This window comes from Sus scrofa, chromosome 2 (genome assembly GCF_000003025.6).
Source record: "Sus scrofa isolate TJ Tabasco breed Duroc chromosome 2, Sscrofa11.1, whole genome shotgun sequence".
Classification (NCBI taxonomy): Eukaryota; Metazoa; Chordata; class Mammalia; order Artiodactyla; family Suidae; genus Sus; species Sus scrofa.
In genome coordinates, this window is record NC_010444.4 from 72,361,513 (window position 1) to 72,386,613 (window position 25,101).

Below are 25,101 nucleotides of genomic sequence, written 5' to 3' on the forward strand. Positions count from 1 at the left end.
CCTGATAAAAAGCATCACCAAAAAAACCTTAAAGCTTTGTCTTCAGTATAAAGTGGAACAATATACTTAAGAGTATAATGTTGCAAAGATTTTCTTTGAAATCAGAACGAAGGCAAGGGTGTCAAATGTTCATGCCTATTGACACTGCACTGAAGATCTTAGCCTGTGCTGTAAAACAAGACGAAGAAATGAAAGACAGAAGAGAAACAAATATAATCGGAGTTCCTGTCGTGGCTCAGTGGAAACGAATCTGACTAGTATCCATGAGGATGCGGGTTTGATCCCTGGCTTTGCTCAATGGGCTAAGAAACCAGTGTTGCCGTGAGCTGTGGTGTAGGTCATAGATGTGGCTCGGATCTGGCATGGCTGTGGCTGTGGCACTGGCCAGCAGCCACGGCTCCAATATGATCCCTAGCCTGGGAACCCTCACACCTTTTTAGGATGTGGCCCTAAAAAGACAAAACAAACAAAAATTCAGTCGTCATTTTTGCAGATGATATGCTTGCCAACACAGAAACCCCCAAAGAATATACAGATGAACAACTGGAATTAATAAAATAGCAATGTTACTGAATACAAAATCAACACACAAAGTTTATTGTATGTTGGAACATCAGCAAACGCGCTTTTTTTTTTTAAGATCACATTTGCAAAATTTTAGAATAAGTAAAACTAACCTATGGTGATAGAAATCAAATCAGTGGCTGCTTCTGGAGTGGAGAGGGTGGTAAAGATTGACTCAGAAAGGCCACAAGTGATGGGAAAGTTCTGTGTCTAGATAAGAGTGTGGGTTGCACAAGGGTACACATTTGCTAGAACTGATTGAATGGTAAATTGAAGAACTGAGCACTTCCCTGTATGAAAATTGGACTTCAATTTTTTTTTCCAGCCAAGTTCGCTGCATGGGAAAGTCCTGGGCCAGGGATCAAACCCACACCACAACAGTGACACAAACCGCAACAGGGACAACACCAGGTCCTCAGCCACTGGGCCACCAGGGAACTCCTGGACTTTGATTTTAAAAGAATAGCATTTCCCATCACCTAAAAATATAAAGCAAACAAACCAACACATCTAACAAAAGAAGCTGGTTAATATCTAACACATCTAACAAAAGAAGTACAAATCTTTATGGAGTAAATTATAAAAGTTTATGGAAAGATATGAAGGAAGATCTAAACAGAGTGAAATATATACTAATTCTTATCTATGGACTCAATATTGTTTAAATGTTAGTCCTCTCCAAAACTGAGCTATCAAGTCAATGCAATTTCTATTAAAAATCCCAGAATGATTTTTCATTGAATATCTTTAGTGTGACCATTACTGAACTCCAGAGTTTTCTCTCAAACCTCCTATCTTCAACCCCAGGAGGCAAGAGAACAATCCTGGGGTGGGATGGTGACGAACAGGATGGAGAATAAACCCCTAGAGGGCTCCTAATCCAAAAGGATATGAGAAGATGCTTCTAATTGCTGTGTGTCTTTGGGAAAGTCACCTCCCCTCTCTGAATGTGCTTTCTCAACTATAAAATGGACCGTCATGATGCCTGCTATGTCCTGTTGTAATTCAATGGGATAATGCATGAAAAGGCCTTGGGATGGTGTGAGCCCTCAATATCTAGAAGTGACCACTGTCTTCCTCCCTATCACCATCACCGTAATCACACCCATCATTACCACTATCATTACCATCATGATTATCACAGTATTATTGTTATCACCTCTACATCGTCATCACCATCATCTTTATACTCATCATCAATATCACATCATAATCACCATAACCACCACCATCATCATTACAATCATCATCTTCATCATCGTCAACATTACCATCACTATCACCGTCATCACCACCATCACCATCTAAATCATCATCAACACCATCATAATCACCATTACCATCACCATCATCATTACCACTGTCATTTTCATCATTATCACCATCACCACCACCATCATTATCATCACCATCACCATCATTACCATCTCATCACTACCATGGTAATAACCATTATCATCTTAGCTCCAGCTAGAAAGCCCAAGAGCATTCACTGACCCATCAATTTTCAGAACTGGAAAAGACCTCGGATATCAACTAGTCTCTAATGTTCATCACCTAGAGAAAGGAAGAAAACCCAGAGAGGAAGAAGAAGGACTTATTCATGGTCACAAAGCAAAGTGGGTATCTCTCACCACCTTCTAGGCTTTAGTTCTATTCCTTCTGCCTACCTGTGGCACAGGTCACTGGCAATCCACCAGAATTCCTGCTTTCTCTTCCATAATATGGAATTGCTATTGGAAAGTTGCCCGCCCAGACAAGAACTATATTTTCCATCCCTCCTTGCAGCTAATTCTATCCAATGGAATGTGAGTATTTGCCATGTGCATCATTTTCAGAGCAATGAATTTAATAAGTGGGATTGTGGCATTCCCACTGTGGTGCAGTGGGTTAAGGATCCAGGGCTGTCCCAGCTGTGGCTTGGATTTGATCCATAGCACAGGAACATCCACATGCCACTGGTTTGGCTGAAAAAGGAAAAAAAAAAAGTGGGATTGCCTTCTCCATCCCCTTTCTCCCTCTTGTCTGCTAGCTGGAGAGAAATGATGCTGAGATTCTAAAGGCTAGCAAAGCCACAAACGAAAATAGCCTCTAAATCACCACATAGGAAAAAAAACTTCCCGCATGGTACCAGGAGGAACACTGGACTATTATGTAAAAAGAAGTAAATTCCTATTGTATTAAGTCACTGAAAAGGCCTATTTGTTACAGCAGCTAGTGTTATCCTAATACAGTAGCCTTAAGGATCAGAGCCAGCTGTAGTCTGTCTGATCCTCAGAGGCCCTGAGGCAGGAGATAAATGGGCTCCAGGCTAGACATTTACAATCAGCCTCCTGTTTATACATTGAGATAGAAATAGCAACAGGAACAGGATAAATAACTGGACTTTGTCTCCAGTGGACACTTTTTTTTTTTTTTTGCTTTTTTAGGGCCGTACCTGCGGCATATGGAGATTCCCAGGCTAGAGGTCGAATCGGAGCTACAGCTGCCAGCCTACACCACAGTCACAGCAACGCCAGATCCCAAGCCACATCTGCCACCTACACCACAGCTCACGGCCAGTGCCAGATCCTTAACTCACTGAGTGAGGCCAGGGCTTGAACCCATAACTTCATGGTTCCTAGTCAGTTTCATTTCCACTGTGCCACGATGGGAACTCCCCATGGACACTTTTAAACAATGGAAGTGGCAGGGCAGAGAGGGGCTAAGCCCTGTTTGGGCAAAAAAAATCAAGAAATCACATACTTCCCATCCGTGATGTCAGGGAGACCCCAACTACACATGTGCAAAAGGACCCCCTAGGGTCAGAAAGGGAGGGAGCCACCCCATAATAAGTGGTGTCTATCTTCCATTTCATCCCTTGCCCTGGAATCCATATTGACTAAGAGATGTGCACATATATTGGGGCGGGCCCTGGGTTCAGTCAGGTGAAAGAGGAAGCAAGATAATCAGCCAAAAGGAAAATAAAGACCCAGAAGAAAGGCCCCATCTACGTGATTTAAATGACCCCTTTGGCATGCTCCCCACTAGCAGGGGTGTCCGCACTCCTCTCTGAATGTGCTGTTTTGCTCCTAAACTGCTTCCCTGTGTGGTCTCCCACTTGTGCTGTGCTTGCACTAATAAACCTGGTTCCTGTTTTTACAGTTTCTGCCTACTTGAAACATTCTTATGGGGGCAAGAATCCCGGCAACTCTGCTTTTAGTCTCTAGTCCCTAGTGGCCTAGCAGCTGGGACTCCTGGTTTTCACCCAGCGTACCCATGTTCAATTCTGAGCCGAAACTCGAGATCTCACTTGCTTCAAGCCATCACTCACTGCTGTCTCCCAGAGAGCAGCCCCCCGCCTGCCCACTTGAGCTATTCTTGCCAATTATTCCACTAATTACACACAGGGAGATAAACAAAAGCCTGGTATCTGGGTTAAAATTTCCTCTTACATCCGCCTAGGGAACTCCTATTCATCCTTCGAAGTCTATCTCCAACATCTCTTCCTCTAGGAAACCTCCCCCAATTTCTTCGCCTAAACAGAAGTCCTCAATCTCACTCCCCCACCCCAGATCCCCTTAATACAATGTCTCTCCTCACCCCAGGCTTGACGACAAGGTCTATGACCCACTCTGTGCCCTCCCCCAGATGAAAGCAGTACTCGGGGCTGAGTCATCTCTGGAGTCTGCCTGTGGTAGCAATAGTGCCCAGTAAGTGTTTATTGAATGACTAAACAACATGAGGGTAGCCAGAGGAGAGTCTGGACCTCTTTTCCTGCCCAGGGTTGGGTTTTCAGAACAACAGCTGGATGCACTGCCCTTTCATGACCATCAGCTTCTTCATTTGCAGCTGGGGAAACACGTGCTTCACCCACCAGTGGGCAAAAACCAAACAGGTTCAAGGCTGACAGCAGCAGGGCCACTTGTGCTCTACGCTCTCCATCGCCACCCAGCGACTCACCTCAGGACCCCAGGAAGAGTTTCAACACACCCCATGTTTTTGTAATCAAGTTAGAATATGTTTATGGATTATTTCCTCCAAACCGGGAATGCATTCCAGTGTTTTGCAAGTATTGATTTCATTACTCCTCCCCTTCTAATCAATAAAGAGGTCCTTCGGATTCACCATCCAAACTCTCTCTCAATTGCAAGCCGTGCCTCAACATTCTGATTGTCAAATCCTCAGGCAGCCTCCACCATCTCTCACCTTTGTGACTGTATCAGCCTCCTCGATGGTCCCGCTGATGGGTGTTTCATTCCTCCCAGCCTCACTGCACACAGCAAATCCGACCATGGAACCTCGCCATGGTTACTCATCAACCTCAAAATAAGACCTAACCTCAACTGCAAAATCTGACCCCCATGGAATTCTATAAGAACTATCCTTTTTCTTTTCTTTCTTTTTTTTTTTTTTTTTTTTTTTTTTTGTCTTTTTAGGGCTGCGCCTGCGGTGTATGGAGGTTCCCAGGCTAGGGGGTCCCACCGGAGCTGTAGCTGCTGGCCTACGCCACAGCCACAGCAACTGGGGATCCGAGCCACGTCTGCAACCTACACCACAGCTCATGGCAACACTGGATCCTTAACCCACTGAGCAAAGCCGGGGATCAAACCCACGTCCTCATGGATACTAGTCCGTTTCATTAACCACTGAGTCCCGACAGGAACTCCACAAATAACCTTTTTCTCATGCTATCTCCCCCACCTCTTCCCCTAACCAGGTAAAAATGGTGGCCACACCCTAAATGCAACAGGTTTTACATTTTCCTCCCCCTATGCCTTGTTCGTGTTGTACCCTCTGGCCTGAATGCCCCTTGTGATCATTAAAAATATTTTTCAGCTTCAGCATCTAGAAGTGGAGTCTAGTTTCCCCATCTTCTGTGTCTGGGCTGGTCTTGCAATCGACTTTGGCCAATCAGAGGCAGCAGAGGTCACACTGTGAGTTTTGAACTTAGGCATCCCAGACACATGGCAACCTCTGCCCTTGCTTTCTTGGAACACTGTTGTCAAATTAAAGATCTCAGGTTAACCACCGGGAGGATGACAGGCCACTTAGTGCAGAGACCAGCATGCTGCATGCTGTCAACTCCCTTTAGGGTCTATGGCACCTCCATCTGTCCAGTTTGGAGATGCTAGTGGATTCTCCCTCACTTTTTCTCTTTTCCCTTTTTTTTTTTTTTTTTTTTCTTTTTAGGGCCGCGCCCGTGGCATATGAAGTTTCCCAAGCTAAGGGCTGAATTGGAGCTGTAGCCACTGGCCTACGCCACAGACACAGCAACGCAGGATCCGAGCTGCATCTATGATCTACACTGCAGCTCATGACAACGCCAGATCCTTAACCCACTGAGCGAGGCTGGGGATTGAACCTGCAGCCTCATGGATGCTAGTCAGATTCATTCACTGCTGAACCACGATGGGAACAACTCCTTTCTTTTTAAATAATAGGCTTTCTTTCGCAGAGCATTTTAGCTTCGTGGGAAAATTAAATGGAAGGTAGAGAGAGATGTTTTATATGCTCCTCTCCCCCCAGTGCATGCACAGCCTCCTCCATTATCCACCTCCCCCACCAGAGAGGGTACATTGTTATAATCAATGAACCTACAATGACACGTCATTATCACCCAGGGTCCACAGTTGACATGAGGGTTCACTCTTGTTGCACATTCTATGGATTTGCACAAATGTGTAATGACGTGTATCCACCATGACAGTATCAGAGTATTTTCACTGCCCTAAAAATCCTCTGGGCTTCACCCACTCATTCCTCCCTCCACCCTGAGTCCTGGCAACTCGTAACCTTTTAACTGCTTCCAGAGTTCTGCCTTTTCCAGAATGTCATAAAGTCAGAATCAGACAGTGCATCGCCTTTCAGATTGGCTTCTTCCACTTCATAATAGGCATGTAAGGTCTTCCCATGGCTTGAGAGTTCACTTCTTTCTGACAATAGTCTATTGTCGGGATGTACCAAAGTTTATCCATGCACCCACTGAAAGACACCTTGTTGGCTCCCAAGTTTTGGCAATTATGGATAAAGATGTTCTAAACATCCAGGTTCCGTATGGGACAGTAAGTTTTCAACTCCTCTGGGTAAATGTATTTCCTTTTGAATTAAAGGTTATCATTACATTTCAAACCCACATGCAATCGTCACTCTAAAACACACGCCTTTCTTTCCCTCCCCACTGGTAGCTCCTATCCAGAAATGGGTCTGCGTTGCTCCTATCTGTATCCTCATTCTCTTACTACGGATGCACGTAGCCACAGACAATGTACGGTGTGCTTCTGCATTGTCCCACGCCCCTTGCCTTGCTTTCCCATATCATCTCACCCTCCCTGCCGCTCTACAGCTTCATTTTGCAACGTTGACTCTCAACAGTCTCCGTGAAACCAACACTGCCTGTGTGAACCAGCCCCTGACCTTCAGAGGCCCCAGCCCTTGGTGAGAGGCACCATTTATTGAGAACTGAGCCCTTTCCGAAGCTGATACTGAGATGCCCAGTTTTGTTTGAGCTCTAGGAGATGGATTCTAATAACGCCTGTCCTCCCAGTTATCCAAATCCAACATGTTGGCGTGGCCTTAACTATGTCTCTCTTATTCCACTTCTATCAGCAAAATCTTACTGGTTCCATGGGGATGTTTCTCTATTTCTTTCTTACTCTATTTCCAATCCACTCCAAAATCCTATTGGTATATACTCAAAATATACCCAGAATCCCATTCCCTCCTCTCTACCTCCAGTGGCCCGAGCCACTGTCACCACTCCTTGATGATGGCAATGGCCTCCCGACTGGACTCCTTGCTTCTGCCCCTGGGCTCCCAAAATTTATTTGCAACATAACTGCCAGAAAAACCCTCCCAAGACACTCCACTTGGATGCAAACCCACATTCTCTCCATAGCTCCTAAGACCTGCACGACCTTCCCGCATCATCTCTCTGCCCTCACCACCTCCCCATCCTCCCCTCATCCACTGGGCCCTCCTCTCTGTTCCTAGAACATGTCAGGCATGATTCAGCCCCAGGACCTTTGCACAGGCTATTCTCTTCCTCTTAGAATATCCATCCCCCAATTAACTTGGTGCCTTGCTTCCTTGTCACTTCGAGGGTTTGGATGAAATGTTGCTTCTCAGGGAGACCTCCCCAACCACTCTATTTAAAATTGTAGGTTAAGGATCTGGCATTGTTACTGTGACCTGTGGCTCAGGTCACTGCTGTGGCGTGGATTCCATCCCTGGCCTGGAAACTTCTATCTGCCACAGGTGTGGCCTAAAAAAAAAATTAACACACATACACTCCATTTATTTATTTTGTTATTGTCTGTCTATATTCCCCACCCCAATCCTCCCCAACACACCAGGATATCAGCTCCACGAGGGCAGGACTCCCCATGTATCTAGCTCACTGCTGTGGCCTCAACACCTAGTATGCCTGGCACACAGTAGGTGTTCAATAAAAGTCAGTGACTGAATGAATCCCCATTTAACAGATGGGACAACTGAGGCTCAGATAGGACATAGCCCCACCCCAAGGCAGCAGAGGTAGAAATGGGAAGCCAGACCCAGCTAGCTCCCAAGCTCTGTACCATCCCACCTCTTCATCTTTTTTTTTTTTTTTTTTTTTTTTTTGGTCTTTTTAGGGCTGCACCCACAGCACATGGAAGTTCCCAGGCTAGGGGTCAAACTGGAGCTGCAGCTGCTGGCCTACACCACAGCTCACAGCACCACGAGGTCAGGGACTGAACACACATCCTCATGGATACTAGTCAGGTTCATTACCACTGAGACACAACGGGTCTACCTCTTCAAACCACACCAGGCTGCCTCGTGGTGCCACATAGCAGTTGGCACTGGGGGCGGGGGGTGGGGTTTAACACGTGCCACTCTGCAGCCCAGCAGCCTTTGCGGGGGTCGCAGGCTGACTCCAGACAGGACTGGCAGGTCACCAGGAGCAGCAGAATAGATGGTCCCATCTGGCCAGAGGGAGGAAGTTCACTGCTGACCTCAGGAAGATCAGCTGAGCCTGAAGACTGCTTCCCCCCAGTCATGTGACACCTCAAAGGGGGAAAGGGGGGTATGACTCATCAGCCCTCTGGGCTGGAGTAGGGCCAGCTGAACAAAGGGGCTCCCTCTGACAGCAGGAGTGTCTGAGGTTAGACCACTAGAAGGACTTCCCGGTAGCCTGAAGTGTGGGCGAAGGTGGCAAAGGACAGGAGTCCCTTTGAACAAATGAAGGTGGGGGCTTGGGACAGTATTTCCTCCCTATTAGTGGAGGGGGCAACCCCCCAGCTCCCCTCCTCCTTCCACCAGAGCCTCAGAGTTGGGCTGGCATCTTGCCCACATGCAAATCAGCACCCAGACACTTCCCCTTTGCCTGCAGGTCCCCCATTGTCACAACCCCTGCCCCAGACAAAGAAAGAACTGGAAAGGTTGGTGAGTTCACCATCCTTCTTCTGGGAACCAGTGTGGTGGGACAGAGGCCACTTTGGGTGGCAGAGAGGGGCCGGGGGAGGGGCGGACGGAAGGTGGAGGGGCACGACAGAGGAGAGGGAACCCAGAGCAGAGCACACCACTGCAGCAACCCCACCCCACCCCGTACCCCGCCCCAGGGAGCCCGCCGGAAACAGGAAATGCCTGTTACCAGGGCTTGCTCAGGGAGATCTAGAAAGTGGAGGCCCTCAGCATGCAGCCCTTGCAGCCCCTTCGTCTTGAGGTTGCAAGACTTCATCCTACAGACCAGAGAGGGTGGGCATGCTGTGCACCGTTTTCAAAAGCTGCCACAGAGACACAGAGTATGAACTCCTCTTCCGGCCCTTCAAAGTCCTCCCTGCCACCTCTCACCTCCCACCCTAACACACACTCAAAATCTCACCACCAGTTGAGGTGTGTGTGTGTGTGTTGGGCCGGAGGCGGGGGGAATCAAATAGATAAGGTTTGACTCCCAGCCCAACCACCACAAGCCGAGGGATCTTGGATGGGTCGTGACACCTTCTGGTGCCTCTGTTTCCTCATCATCACAACGGGAATATAAATACCCAATGAATCTCCACTCCAGCCCCTGGCCCACCAGGCAGGGTCAGGCATTCATTCAGCAAACATGTATCTAGTGCCTACTGTGTGCCAAGCTCTGGGACCTGGCGGTGGCCAAGACAGGCAGATCCCTGTCCCCACAGAGCTAGTGGCGAGGCAGATGCTGAGCAGCGAGGCACAAGAATAACTGATGAAAACTGTGGTGAGCCAGTGTGTGAAAAAGCAAAAGCCCTGTGAGATCTGGTTAAACCAAGGCTAAGAGACGATGCAAAGAAAAGAAACATTCCCAGAAACTCTGGCACACAGCTGGTGGGGGTGTCAAATAGCACAACAACTTTGGGAAAAGAGTTTGGCCATTTCTTAACAAGTTAAGTGTGAGCCACCCATGGGACCGCACCATCCCCAGGCATTTACCCAAGAGAAATGAAAGCAAGTGTTCACAGGAATGTTCAGAGCAGCTTTATCTGCCAAAAAGTGGAGGTAACCAGGGAGCTGCCTGGTGGCTCAATGGGTTAAGGACCTGGCATTGTCACAGCTATGAGACAGGTTCGATCCCTGGCCCAGAAACTTCCACAGGTTGTGGGCATAGCCAAAAAAAAAAAAAAAAAAAAAAAAAAAAGTGGAGGCAACCCAAACACTGGTGGACAGGAGAATGGATGAGCAAACTGCCGTATGCCCATGTGATGGAATACTATTCAGCCATAATAAGGAATAAAGAACTCTGACACGCAACTGTTGGAAGAATCGCAGAAGGATTATGCTGAGTGAAAGAAGCAGGGTCAGAGAGTACATACCATCTAAAACTCGAGCAGATGTGTCATAGGGAAGAATAAATTTGACTCCAGATCTGTTTCTTTTCCTTTGGCCGCCCCATGGCCTATGGCATTCCCAGGTCAGGGCTTAGATCCAAGCCATAGTTACAACTTCAGCTGTAGGTGCAGCAGCTCAGGATCCTTAACCCATTGTGCCAGGCTGGGGCTCAAATCTGTGTCGCAGCTCCCAAGACACCACAGACCCTGTTTGTGCCACAGTGGGAACGCCTCTGTTTCTTTTCCTTTAACTTTTGTATTCTTTTGCTTTTGCTACATGTGAAGAATGTTGCTTCAAGTCTGAAATAGACAGGAGCCCCCCTTTTCAAGGCTCTGACCTTTAAAGGTATAACCCTTTTCCATTCATACAGGGATAAAAAGTTGCAGAAGAGAGGAAAATCTTTGTCTTGTTGGAGGCATAGGAGCGTGGTGATCTGACCTGCACCAACACCTACAAGAACAAAGGATTCTGGCACCAAGAAGTTTGCAGCACACAACCCCCCGCCCCTGCCTTTGGCATAAAAGAAACTTGCATTCTAACTTGGGGAAGATGGTTCTTTGGGACACTAGTCCACGCCCTTCTCGGTCTGCTGGTGTTTTGAATAAAGAGGCTATTCTTTGCTTCAACAATTTCTCTCTTGATTTACTGGCCTGTCGTGTGGCGAGTGAGTTTGGATCTGGTAACAGATGTGAACTAATCTATAGGGATAAAAAGGGATTGCTTGGGGACAGCAGGTGGGGGTTAGAAGAGAGCGACTACAAAAGGGCAGGGGGAAACCTCTGGGGAGGTGGAAATACTCACTGTCTTCATTGTGGGGCTGTTGTCACAAGTCATGTATGTTAACATTTATCAAACTGTGTGATTTTTTTTGGCTGCACCCACGGTGGGTGAAAGTTTCCAGCCAGGGATCGAACCCCAGCCACAGCAGTGACAACACCAGATCCTTAGCCCACTGAGCCACCAGGGAACTCTACAGATTGTATATTTTAAATGTCATCACTGTATGTTAATATGGCTGTTTTTTTAAAAAGCCATTGGGAGACCAGATTCCTGCTGTGTTTTTCCCTAAAACTAGAAGCTTTAAGAAGAAATTTTAGGGGAGTTCCCATCGTGGCTCAGTGGTTAAGGAATCCGACTAGGAACCATGAGGTTGCAGGTTCAATCCCTGGCCTTGCTCGGCGGGTTAAGGATCTGGCATTGCCGTGAGCTGTGGTGTAGGTCGCAGATGCGGCTCGGATCCCGTGTTGCTGTGGCTCTGGTGTAGGCTGGTGGCTACAGCTCCGATTGGACCCCTAGCCTGGGAACCTCCACATGCCTAGAGCGGCCCTAGAAAAGGAAAAAAAAAGAACTTTTAGGGAATGAGAGGGCGGGCAAGAAGGAATATTGTAAGCAACCACTGGCTAGTAATGCAAAACATACTCTCCTGTCTCATGTTTGTTCCTACCCATGACGAAACAAAATCAGAGACAACTATATGCTTTTTCTGTCCGAATAAATCTTCAGAGTGTGAGTATTGTCAGGGGGAGTGTTCCAGGCAAAGGGCATGCAAGTGGGCTCTGATCATTCAGCCACCCCTTCCTTGATTTAGCAAATATTTATTGAGCCTCTCTTATGCTCCAGGTACTGGTCCAAGTGCTGGGCATACAGCTGGGAATGAAAGAGACGCACATCCCTGCCCGGGCGAGGCTGACATTCTAGCAGGAGTAAAACAACGAATGTGGTAGGTGCATATGTATTTAACTTGTTAGAAGGTGGTAAATGTTAAGGGAGAAAAATAAGATAAAAGGATGGAGCCTACCGGGGGGGCAGGGGTGCAATTCTAAATGAGGGGGCCATCGAAGGCTCATTGAGAGAGTGGTATCTGAGTAAAAACTTGAAGGAGAGAATGACCCAGACTGGTAAGGTGTCTGGAGAAAAAACATTCCAAGCAGAGGAAACAACCAGTGCACAGGCCCTGAGGCTGGCCTCTGCCTGGTGCTTGGGAGGAACAGGTTGGCAGCCAGTGTGGCTGGAACAGAGTGAGAAAGGGGAAGTAGGAGCGAGGGACCCACAGGTGCTATGGGATGCTGATTTACCAAAACAGGGGCCATGTGATCAAAATGAGGGCAAGTGTCATGGGAGCATCCTACCAACCTGCCACATGTCTCAGAGTCTTGGAGAGGGACGTGCAAATGATTGTGGCCTTTTGAAGCATTTATTCCAACCCCACCTCTTTCCCACCCCACCCTACCCCACCGCTCAATCACAGCTTGATTGCAAGCTTTCGGCAATGTCAGATCCTTAACCCACTGAGTGAGGCCATGTATTGAACCTTCATCTTCATGGATACCAGTCAGGTTCTTAACCCACTGGACCACAATGGGAACTCCAAAAGTATAGCTGATATATAATGTGCCTTTTATATATTCCTTTTCTTTTTTTTCTTGGTCAAACTAATTTTTTTTAATTTTTTATTAGAGTGTAGTTGATTTACAATGTTGTGCCAGTTTCTGCTGTACAGCAACATGACCCATTCATATACACACACACGCACACACATATATATATGTATACATATGTGTGTGTGTGTTTCTTTTCTTATATTATCTTCCATCATGGTCTATCCCAAGAGACTGGACACAGTTCCCTGTGCTCTACAGCAGGACCTCATTGCTCATCCATTCTAAATGTAATAGTTCGCATCTGCTAACCCCAAACTCCCCGTCCATCCCACTCCCTCCCCTCTCCCCCTTGGCAACCACAAGTCTGTTCAAAGAGGCAATATTCTTAAAATGCTTGTAGTCACAGATTTGGGGGCCTGGCACCTGGGTTCAAATCACAGCATAGCTACTTAGTCACCTGGGCAACTTAGTTTAATTTTCCATGTTACAATTTCCTCATCTGTAAAGTTAGGTTAATAACAGGTAACGGGCTGTGTTTTCCAAAGATATTCACAAGAACATCACCCATCCAGCATGCTCCTCAGCAGTGTGATCTGTCACACCCCCATCAGCAGGTGGAGTCTGATTCCCCTCCCCTTGAATCTAGGTTGGTCTTAGCGACTCGCTTGTCACTGAGAATGCAGCCAAGTGACACCATCTGCTTTCTAAGCAGGTCAGAAGAAACCCTCCAGCTTCCACCTTGATCTCTTGAGAAACACTTGCTTTCTCTCCACACTCCTTCTCAAAAACCCAGTCACCATATTGCGAGGAAGCCCAAGCCACACAGAGACATCACATCCAGGCATCAGCCCCAGTGGAGCACACCTCAAATCATCCCAGCCCGGGCACCCAACGGCAAATGAATAAGCCTCCTGATGATTCCAGCCCCCAGACATTCCAGATTTCTCATCACAGAGCTGACAAGCCATCATCACCATGCCCCGTCTGAACTCTCCCAACTCACAGAATTTATCAGAAAGATAACATAGGTTTTGTCTTAGCCTCACAGGGTCCTGCTCAGTCACATTACCTGACTAAGTTTGGGCTGTGTTTTTTTTCCCCAGAAACAGAAAACCAAAACCTAAAGGTACCTACTCCATGAGTTTTTTTGTTTTTTTGGTTGGTGGGTTTTTCTTTCTTTTTTTCTTTTTACGGCTGCACATGCTGCATATGAAGTTTCCAGGCTTGGGGTTGAATCAGAGCTGCAGCTGCAGCCTATGCCTCAGCTTGCAGCCATGCCAGATCCTTAACCCATTGATCAAGGCCAGGAATTGAACCCCCATCTTCACGGATACTGCGTCAGGTTCTTAACCCACTGAGGCACAATGGGAACTCCCACCCACTCCATGACTTTGATGTGGAAATCAAATGAATTTCTAAGTAGTGAGTATGTAAAACAACACTTGCAAGTAGTGAAGTATTTAATAAGTGGGACTTGTTTATGTTGTTATTCATGATACTTTTTTCTTTTTGGGGAGTTCCTGGGCCAGGGATTGAACCCAAGCCTTAGCAGGAACCTGAGCTGCTGCAGAGACAATGCCGGATTCTTAACCCCCTGTGCCACAGTGGGAACTCTAATACTTTCTGAATCTATTCCCATCCACATCATTAAAAATGTTCTTTTCAAGGCATTCCTGTCGTGGTGCAGCAGAAACGAATCTGACTAGGAACCATGGGGTGGCGGGTTCCATCCCTGGCCTTGCTCAGTAGGTTGGGGATCTGACGTTGCTGTGAGCTGTGGTGTAGGTTGAAGACGTGGCTCGGATCCTGCATTGCTGTGGCTGTGGCGTAGGCCGGCTATAGTTCTGATTGGACCCCTAGCCTGGGAACCTCCATATGCTGCGGGTGCAGCCCTAAGAAAAGGCACCCCCAAAAAATGTTCCTTTCAAAGTATGAGACCTGGCTGTAGATGAACTTTGCTCTTTTGGCCTCTTGACCGTACACCCTTCTGACTGTCCTCCTAAGTCCCTGGATTTTCTTCTGACATCTTTGCTGCTTCTTCCTCCTCTCTTTAATCTCTCCAGCTGCTGCACGCTAGGACCCAACCCTCAGTCTCCTTTCCTCTCTCTCCTCCCAGAAAGATCTCATTCACCCCCATGAATGCATTTGCCTGTCCCTATTTATTTATTTTTTTAGGCAAGCAATAGATTTATGAGGATAAGACGCTTGTGAGAGATGCAATCAAGCAGGCACGGAAGCTCTGCTTTTTTTGTTTGTTTGTTTGTTTTGTATTTTTAGGGCTGCACCCGCGGCATATGGAGCTTCCCAGGCTCGGGGGCTAATTGGAGCTACAGCTGCTGGCCTACACCATAGCCAAAGCAACGTGGGATCCGAGCCACCTCTGCAACCTACACCACAGCTCACGGCAATGCCAGATCCTTAGCCCACTGAGCAAGGCCAGGGATCGAACCCAAAACCTCATGGATCCCGGTTGGATTCGTTTCCGCTGCGCCATGATGGGAACTCCTTGCCTATCACTTATAGGTACTGCTTTCAGTACTTTGCAACTTGATGACTAGGAACTGATTAAATTCTTATAAGAGCCCTGCAAGGGACTATCCTAAAGCCATTTGAAGGAGGAGGAAACCAAGTCACAGAGAGGTTCAGCAATTCATCCAAGATCCCACAGTGGGGATTGGCCTCCAGACCCCCAAGCCACCGGAGCCCAGGCTCCTCAAAAAGTTTCCCAGGAGTTCCCACGTTGCTTAGCAGGTTAAGAACCTGACTAGGGAGTTCCCGTCGTGGTGCAGTGGTTAACGAATCCGACTAGGAACCATGAGGTTGCGGGTTCGGTCCCTGCCCTTGCTCAGTGGGTTAACGATCCGGCGTTGCCGTGAGCTTCGGTGCAGATTGCAGACACGGCTCGGATCCTGCGTTGCTATGGCTCTGGCGTAGACCAGTGGCTACAGCTCTGATTCGACCCCTAGCCTGGGAACCTCCATATGCCTCAGGAGCGGCCCAAAGAAATAGCAAAAGGACAAAAAAAAAAAAAAAAGAAGAAGAAGAAGAACCTGACTAGGATCCATGAGGATGCGGGTCCCATCCATGGCCTTGCTCAGTGGGTTAAGGATCCAGCGTTGCTGTGAGCTGTGGTGTAGGCTGACAGCTACAGCTCTGATTAGACCCCTAGCCCGGGAACTTCCCTGTGCTTCGGGGGGCAGCCATAAAAAGAAAACAAAAGGGTTTCCTAGTCTCAGCATGACTGATGTTTGGGCAGCTGTCCTGGGCATAAAATGGCATTTAGCAGCATCTTTGGTCTCTACCCACTCGATACCAGAAGCACACCATTCGCTCTAGTAGTGATAATAAAAAATGTCCCCAGGCATTTCCAGATGTCCCCTGGGAGACAGAGCCACTCCACCCCAACCCCACCCCCAGTTATGAACCAGTGCGCTCTAACCACCAGGCTGGGCTGCCTTCCATCAGCAGAGTCACATGGCCCAATCAGAACTCCCCCAAACCCATTCCTCCTTGCCCCTGCCATCCCACCTCAGCAAATGATATCCCCACTCATGCAGATCCCTATGCTACAGACTTAAGACATCGAATGGCCTCCCTCCATTTGCTCCCAGCCCTCACCCTCATCCAATCTCACAGCAAGTGTGATCAGCCCAACCATCAAAATGCAAGCCAGGGAGTTCCCATCGTGGCTCAGCGGAAATGAATCTGATGAGCATCCAAGAGGAAGCAGGTTCGATCTCTGGCCTTCCTCAGTGGGTTAAGGATCTAGAGTTGCAGGTGAGCTGTGACACAGCTCAGATCCAGCATTGCTGTGGCTGTGGCACAGGCCGATTTGACCCATAGCCAGGGAACCTCCATAGGCCACCAGTTCAGCCCTAAAAAGACCAAAAAAAAAAAATTGCGAGCCAGGCCCATTCCCACCATCACATCTCCCGGGGACACTTTCATCAACCTCCTCCTCCCAGCGACCCTTGCTGCCGCCTCTCTTCCCCTAAGAGCCCAGGCCCCACAAAGCAGCTTCAAACCCTCCAAGGACCCTTCCTTCCATTTAAATTCCTCACACATCCCCAGAGCCACTCCGGCGAAGGGGCTCCCTCCTAAACTTCATTTCCCTCCACCCTCTCTTCCCTCACTCGCCTTCGGCCAGCAGATCTTTCGTTCCCATCCTCCTGCCACAAGACCCTGACGTGGTCTTTGCCCTCTGTGCCCCCATTCTTCCCAGAGCTGGCTTCGCAACCTTCAGCTCTCAGCTTTCCTTGACCACCCCCCAGAAGCCTGCCCCATTTGTTCGCCTCCATCCTGACCCCTGGTTTCTTGTCTGCAGCATTTGCTGCAATGTTTGTTTGTTTTTTTCTTTTTTTGGCCACGTCCGTGGCAAGCAGAAGTTCCCAGGCCTGGAATCGAACCCACACCACAGCTGTGACAGTGCCGAATCCTTGACCACTAGGTCACCAGGGACCTCCACAATGTGGAGGTTTTTTTTGTTTGTTTTGCTTTTTTACGGCCTTACCCATGGCATGCGGAGGTTCCCAGGCTAGGGGTCCAATCAGAGCTACAGTGGCAGGCAGGCCTATACCACAGCCACAGCCATGCAGGATCCAAGCTGCATCTGCGACCTACACCACAGCTCACGGCAACACCGGATCCTCAACCCACTGAGCGAGGCCAGGGATCGAACCCGCCACCTCATGGTCCTTAGTCGGATTCGTTTCCACTCCACCACGATGGGAATTCCTTGTTTGTTTGTTGGGGTATTTTTTGGCTGGTAAGTCTCTGCAGCGGTTGAATGGGGGACTCCAAATAGATACATCTACATCAGATCCCTGATGTCAGAATGTGACATTATTTAAAATTAAAAAAAAAGAAGAAGACTTTGCAAGACATCATTAAGGATGTCAGGATGAGGAGATCATTCTGGAGTATGAGACCCCAAGACAATGCAGACACAGAGGACACAGCACAGTGAAGATAAAGGCAGAGGCTGGAACTGGGCAGCCTCTAGCCAAGAAACGCAGGGCACCAGCAGAACCTGGGAGAGGCAAAGAAGGGACTGTCCCCTCCAGCCTGGAGATGGAGCAAGAGGCTGCCAACACTTCCCGACACTTTTGATTTCAACCCTCTGCCCTCCAGAACTGCGAGACAATATAGCTGTTGTTTGAAGCCACCCAGTTTTTGAGACATTGTTACAGCAGCCACAGGAAACAACCCAGGCAGCCTTCTCTCCCACGAGGCTGTGAACTCAGGACAGCAGAGGGGAAAGCTGGGGTGTTCTTTCCCATCACCCCAGCCATCAGCCTAGCACCTGTTGCTGATAATAAAATAAATGAATATCTAATGTGAAAAAGCTCTCATTCTCACCTTCACTCCAGCCAGCAGGTATTCATTTCTCTTTGGGTTTCCTCCCCACCCCACCCGACACAGGAAGTTCACTCCCTCCAAAACAATAGTTCTGTCGCCCAGGGGCAAGTGGCCGCTCCTCCACCCCCACAGGGGACTTTCGGGATTGGCTGGGAACGATTCACTGTCATGACTCCAAGGGGGAAGCGTGCTACTGGCAGAAAGTGGGTGGAGGTCAAGGATGCCTCTAAACATCCTCCAAGGTGCAGAGCAGCCCGCAGGGCGAAGAATGAAATGAAGTGAACATTTGACAGATATTTACTGAGCACCTACTATGCACCGGGTGCTGTTTTCAGCACGGGGGAAACAGTTGTGAAAAGACAAAAAGCTTTGCCCTGATAGTCCGGTGGGGTAAGCAGGTTTTACGCAAATAAGTAAAAACTGCGGTTAAGTCAGAGAGTGCTATGTGCTAGGGAGGAAAATAAAAAAGGAAAAGAATGGAAGGTGTGGGGGGCAGGGGGTGTGATTTTACAAATGGAAACAAGGGCAATCTCTGATAAGAAACCTACAGGAGATAAGAGAACAACTAGGGTGTGTATGTGAGGGAAGAGGGGTTCAGTGGAGAAAGAACTGCCTGTACAAATGCCCTGGGGTTCGATTGCCCCTGGTGGGTTCTAGGAACAGTGGGGAAGCCCACATGGCTGGAGTTGAGTGAGGGAGGGGGAAAGAGGACAGAGATGAGGGGCTGAGAGGTGGGAAGAAGCCAAAGGCACAGGTTCTTCTGGGTCTAGATGAAGACTTTTTTTTTTAATCTTGTTTTTTTCTTTTTTAAATTATAGTTGTGTGAACCGGAGTTTGGCCCCTGCCATCTGCCTCTACGTGGATTAAATCATGTACCACTGCAGTTGTCGACCCGCAGCAGCCCCTGAGCAGACCAAGAGTGAGGTACTCTGTGCTCTGGGAAAACTGGAAGAACGGGTCTTCAGAGTTAGATGTTTTTAGGAGACGCTTTTATGAGCCCAATTCTTGCATCTTCTCATATCTAGAAAAATGCTGAACTCCTTCAATGATGGCTGATGTCTGTGCCTAGTGGTCACCTTCATGAGACCAGCAGCAAACGACTGTAAAAGGTATGCATGGCTGCATGCACCTCCTCCATCGCCTTTATGAGTTAGATCTTGATATGTCCCCCTTTCCTCTTTGGGGCAATATATCAGCGCTCTCTGAAATACTGCCTCCTGGGCTGCAGTTAAGTGGACAGAACAAAAGATGTCTGTGAATACAGTCACTCCCAAGAATGGGCCAGCAAGCCCCGAGGGAACTCAGGAAAGAAGCAAAGACCAGTCCATAGGTGAGGTGCTGGAGGGACTCCAGTAAGCCCAGACCTTTGCATCTTCCCATAGAAACTGGTTTTCTGTAAATCTGGTTTTCTGTAAATCTTTTGTTCCTACCACCTTCCCTTTGTTGCAAAATTCCTGTATGCTGGCACCCCCACTCATCTGCTCGGGAGCGGTTTCTCACGGCTACCCGAGATGCCATCTCCCGGGCTTATGTCCTAATTTTGCCCCAAATAAAACTTGCCTCTGAACGTTCAGGTTGTATGATTTTTTTTAAGCTGAAAGTTGATTTACAATGTTTCAGATGTTCAGCATCAAGTGATTCACTTCTATCTATATCTACGTAGACATAGATAAGAGATATATACTCTCTTTCAGAATCTTTTCCATTATAGGTTATTAGAAGATACTGAATATAGGTTCCTGTGCTATACAGTAGGTCTTTTTTATCTATTTTATATACAGTAGTGTGTATATGTTCATCCCAAACTCCTAATTTACCCCTATTTTTTAAGTAAGTTTGTATCTTTATTTATTTATGTATTTATTTAATTATTTTGCTTTTTAGGGCCGCACCTGTGGCATATGGAAGTTCCCAAGCTAGGGGTCAAATAGGAGCTACAGCTGCTGGCCTCTGCCACAGCAACTTGTGACTGTAGCTGAATCTGTGACCTACACCACGGCTTATGGCAACGGGGGATCCCTGACCCACTGAGCCAGGCCAGGGATCAAACCCAAATCTTCATGGATGCTAATTGGATTGTTTTGCTTGCCACAATGGGAACTCCCTGTATCATTATTTTAGATTCCACATGTAAGTGATATCTTATGATGCAAGACTTTGTCTTCTGCTCCAGGAAGAGCCATGGGAGTGTTGGGAGCAAGGAGAGGGACAGGGGTTTCCAGAATCCCTGGAGAGAATCCTGAAGGGTGACATTTCCAGTACTGGGCCCAGAGAAGAAGTCAGTGATCAGAACAGAACGGAATGGAAAAAGCGCAGCACCAAATGTTGACCCTCCCAGGCTTCCATACCTGTCAACTCTAGAAGGCATGTTCAAACTCCACCAAACCCAACCCAACCCTACACACTTGGCTAAGGCTGGCTAGCACCCAGGCTCTGTCCGATCCCCAGCTGAATCCTGCCCCCAGAGCTCTGGTCCAGGTCCTCCTCATTCCTCATTCCACCAAGGTTTCCTCCAAGCCAGCCCCCTCCAGACTTGCATCTCCAAAGGGAGCTAGGATCACCCTGGGATCCTGTGGCACCGTCTCCTCCATATCCACCCAACCCCTTTCCTCATCCTCCCTGGTGCACAGCAAAACTACATTCCCCGTCAGCCTTCAGTTGGATGGGACCATGTGACCAAGTTCTGGCCAATGGAAGAAGAATGGAGATGATGGCTCCACTTCTGGGCCTGGCCCAGGAAAACCTCCCATGGTTTCCCTCCTCCTAACTCCCTCTTTGTCTTCTGGTTGAAGAGAGGACTCCAAGCACTTCAGGGAGGGTGGGGCCTTGAGATGGAAAGAGCCCAGGACTGAAGGGGCTTTGTAAGAAGGGCTACCACCTAAATCCCGCATTTGACCCCAACTGGACTGTGATATGAGCGAGGAGGAAACGCTTTAGTCATTGAAGTGATGCACTTTGTTACACAATGTGCAGCTAACATTTTGCACCCTGAGCTACAGGCAGGTCAGACCCACTGAAATCAAATTAACAAAAAGAACAACTCCCATTGATTCAGTGCTTGCTACATATCAATTGGACATCAATCACTGTGATAGGAATTTAATGTACCTAATCATATTGAAACCTCACACAACCCTGAGATAAAGGTGCTGTCCACATACACTTTATAAATAAGACAATGAGATCTCAGATAGATTAAGTAATTTTTTTTCTCCAAGATCACAAAGCTAGTAAGTACCTGATTTAAAATTCAAAGCAGCCTAACATATAAAGAGTTCCTAAAAATCAATAAGAAAAAAAGGCCAGCAGTCCTAGAAGAGGGGGGAAAAATGGACAAGTGATATGAACAAATATTATTTTTCAGAAAGAAATTATAAATAGCTCTTAAACATAGAAAAGAGGTTCGAGCTCACAGAATAAAGGAAATGTAAATCGAGCCATCATGAGCTCCATTTAGCACCCAAATTGGCAAAATCCCAAAAGCTTAACAACATTTGGCAAGGCAATGGAGAAACCAGCACTCTCAGACATTGCCAGGAATAGTGTAATTGGAACAATGCATATGGGAACAATCCCAAACAGTATGGCAAGATCTACCAAAAAACACAGACTCATCTGCTTGGAGCCAGCAAACTCTTCTGAGAATTTATCCCATGGATATATTTGCTCATGTGTATGACCACAGTAATAACGTTGATATGTAGTGAGATTATTTTTTAGGCTTTTTTTCCTTTTTTTTTTTTTTTTTTGCTTTTTAGGGCCACACCTGCAGCATAGGGAAGTTCCCAGGCTAGGGGTCGAATCAGAGCTATAGCGGCCAGCCTACACCACAGCCACAGCAATGCAGGAGCCAAGCCACGTCTGTGACCTACACCACAGCTCACCCAGCGCCGGATCCTTAACCTACTGAGCGAGGCCAGAGATTGAACCCACATCCTCACGGATCCCACTTGTGTTCGTTAACCACTGAAACACGAAGCAAACTCCTTTTTTTAGGTTCATTATAGTAACTCATCCTTCACAACCGTGATTTCAGACAGGGATTTTGTTTGTTTGTTTGTCTTTGTTTTGCTTGTTAGGGTCGAACGTGTGGCATATGGAAGTTCCCATGCTAGGGGTTGAATCAGTGCTGCAGCTGCCGGCCTACCCCCACAGCCACAGCAATGCAGGATCTAAGCCACATTCCCAAGCTACACAACAGCTCGTGGCAGTGCTGGATCCTAAACCAACTGATCGAGACCAGGGATCGAACCCTCATTCTCATGGATACTAGTTGGATTTGTTACCGCTTAGCCACAATGGGAACTCCAAGATAGGGATTTATTATCCCCATTTTACAGATGAGGAAATGCAAGCAGAGAGGTTAAGTAACATACCCAAGGTCACACAGCAGAGGAACTATAAAAACATTCATGGACCAGGTTATTAATTGCAATAATTTTGTCAGAACAAAAGCCTCATGCAGTTGAAGTGTCCATCAGTAGGGGTGCTGATAAAATAAATGATTGATTGCACAGCCTTGCAATGGAATAGAATTTTTGTTTGTTTGTTTGTTTTTGTCTTTTTGCATTTTCTAGGGCCGCTTCCCACAGCATATGAAGGTTCCCAGACTAGGGGTCCAATCGGAGCTGTAGCCGCCAGCCTACGCCAGAGCCACAGCAACTTGGGATCCGAGCCGCATGTTCAGCCTACACCACAGCTCACGGCAATGCCAGATCATTAACCCACTGAGCAAGGCCAGGGATCGAATCCACAGCCTCATGGATCCTAATTGGATTGGTTAACGACTGTGCCACAACGGGAACTCCATGGAATAGATTCCTTAAAATCAGGAATCCTGGGACCAGGCCACCTGGGTTCAAATTCCCAACTGTCACTTTCAAGCTGGTTGCACTGAGGTAAGCTACTTAACTTTTCTGTGCCTCATTTTTGTCACATGAAATATGAGAATAATATTGATATCTACCTCACAGGTTGTTATGAAGATTAAATGAGTTAATGTATAGAAAGTATTTAGGGGGGGTTCTCTTGTTGCACAGCAGGTTAAGGATCTGGTATTGTCACTGCAGTGGCCTGGGTAGCTACCATGGCACAGGTTGGATCCCTGGCTCAGAAATTTCCATATGTCACAGACAAGGCAAAAAAGAAAAAAGATTAAAAAAAGGAAAGCATTTAGATGAGGGATCAGCAAACTTTTCTACAAAGATCTGGGTAGAAAATATCTTCAGCTTCTCAGGCCAGACACTCTCTGTGGCAATTACTCAACTGTATAGTTACAACTGGAAATCAGCATGTTATATAATACATAAATGAAAGGACGTGGCTGTGTGCCAATAAAATTATAAAATATGCTGTAGATGGCAAAAAGCACATGAAAAGATGCTCAGCATCACTAATTACTAGAGAAATGCAAATCAAAACTACAATGAGTTACCACCTCACACCAGTCAGAATGGCCATCATTAAAAAGTTTACAAAAGGGAGTTCCCCTTGTGGCTCAGCAGTAACAAACCCGACTAGCATCCAGGAAGATTCGTATTCAATCCCTGGCCTTGCTCAGTGGGTTAAAGATCTGACCTTGCTGTGAGCTATGGTATAGGTTGCAGACTCAGCTCAGGTCCTGCATTGCTGTGGCTGTGGCATAGGACAGTAGCTGCAGCTCCAATTCAGTCCCTAGCCTGGGAACTTCCACTTACCTCATGTGTGGCCCTAAAAAGCAAAAACAAAACAAAACAAAACAAAAACCAAACAATTGGAGTTCCCTTGTGGCTCAGCAGGTTAAGGATCTGGGATTGTCACTGCAGCCTCGTGGGTCGCTTCTCTGATGCAGGTTCAATCCCTAGCTCAGGAACTTCCATATGTCATGGGCATGGCCAAAAATAAATAAATAAATAATAAAATAAAGAGTCTCTTTTTAAAAAAGTTTAGGAGTTCCTGTTGTGGCTCAGTGGGTTAAGAAGCCAACATAATGTCCTTGAGGATATAGGTTTGAGCCCTGGCCTCACTCAGTGGGTTAAAGATCCGGTGTTGCCACAAGCTGCAGTGTAGATCAAAGATGCAGCTCCAATTTGACCCCTAGCTCAGGAACTTCCATATACCAGAGGTACAGCCATAAAAAGAAAATAAATAAATTTTAAAAATTATTTTTAAAGTTTATAAACAATAACTGCTGGAGAGGGTGTGGAGAAAATGGAACTTTCTTACACTGTTGGTGGGAATGTAAGTTGGTGAAACCACTATGAAAACAGTATGAAAGTTTCTTAAAAAACTAAATATAAAGATATCATATGACCAAACAGTCCCACTCTTGGGCACACATGTGGAGAAAACCATAACTTTGAAAATATACATGCATCCTGATATTCATTGCAGCACTATTTACAATAGCCAAGATGTGGAAGCAACCTAAATGTCCATCAACAGAGGAATGGGTAAAGAAGATGTGGTATGTAAATACAATGGAATATTATTCAGCCATAAAAAAGAAGGAAATCATGCTATTTGCAGCAACCTGGATGGACCTGGGAATTATAATACTAAGTGAAGTAAGTCAAATAAAGAAAGACAAATATCATATGATATCACTTATATGTGGAACCTAATAAAAATTATACAAAAGAACTTATTTACAAAACAGAAACAAACTGCCAGATTTCAAAATCAAGCTTATGGTCACCATAGGGGAAAAGAGGGGAGGCAGGGATACATTAGGATGATGGGAGTAACAGATGCACACTACTGTAGATTAAACAGATAATTAGCAAGGACCTACTTACAACACAGACTCAGTAGTCTGCAATAATCTATATGGGAAAAAAGAATGGATATATGTATATGAATATCTGATTCACTTTGCTATACACCTGAAACGAACACAACATTGTAAGTCAACTATACTCCAATAAAATTAAAAACAAACAAACAGAAAACACACTGGGGTCCAGATTCAGTCCTCCCACTGTAGTTTGCCAGCCCCTGGTTAGAA

General features: G+C 46.9%; 1 protein-coding gene across 2 annotated transcripts in view; it reads right to left on the bottom strand.

Annotated features, from left to right (window-relative positions):
- VAV1 (vav guanine nucleotide exchange factor 1) overlaps window positions 1-25,101 on the bottom strand; it is a 64,217-nt gene that overhangs the window by 34,080 nt on the left and 5,036 nt on the right.